Raw genomic sequence first — 468 nt, 5'->3', positions numbered from 1 at the left:
AGAGTATTGCAAAGGAGAGACCTTTAGAGAGAGACAGAGAAAGAGAGAAAGGACTCTAGAGATCCTCAGAGAGCCCCTTTGAGTGTTCAGAAGAGGACTAACCAGTATATGAGTGTGCAGAAGTGTTAAGTGTTCAAATTATAAGGAATAGTATGTCAGTGTCTGGCACTGATGCAGGGCCATGAAGTGTTTGCCACCATCAGCCAGATACACTGAAAAAGAATCTTGCTTCGGCCACACAAAATAAATAACCCCAGATTAAATGCTGCTCTGGTTCGACCTAGCAAATCTTAAGAGCAAGGCCTGAATCCTTTTGTGGTTCATAGGCATGATGATTGGGTTTTCATGCTCAAGTGTGAGATATGCTGCCTTAAACCTTGTTATGGTGTCAGCACATCACTCATCTGATGTGAGGGAAAAAAAGGGAAAAAAGGAACAAAAGAAAAAAGAGGGAATAAAAGAAGAAAA

General features: G+C 41.2%; 1 non-coding gene across 1 annotated transcript; it reads left to right on the top strand.

Moving 5' to 3' along the window:
* The first annotated feature begins 307 nt into the window (after positions 1-307).
* Positions 308-410, top strand: LOC119469511. The gene has a single exon (XR_005198331.1). It is a non-coding gene; the product is annotated as a small nucleolar RNA U13 (small nucleolar RNA).
* The last annotated feature ends 58 nt before the right edge of the window (positions 411-468 follow it).

Source organism: Cebus imitator, unplaced genomic scaffold, assembly GCF_001604975.1.
Source record: "Cebus imitator isolate Cc_AM_T3 unplaced genomic scaffold, Cebus_imitator-1.0 Scaffold684, whole genome shotgun sequence".
In the NCBI taxonomy this organism is placed as follows: Eukaryota; Metazoa; Chordata; class Mammalia; order Primates; family Cebidae; genus Cebus; species Cebus imitator.
This window is presented reverse-complemented; position numbering and strand designations above follow the sequence as displayed.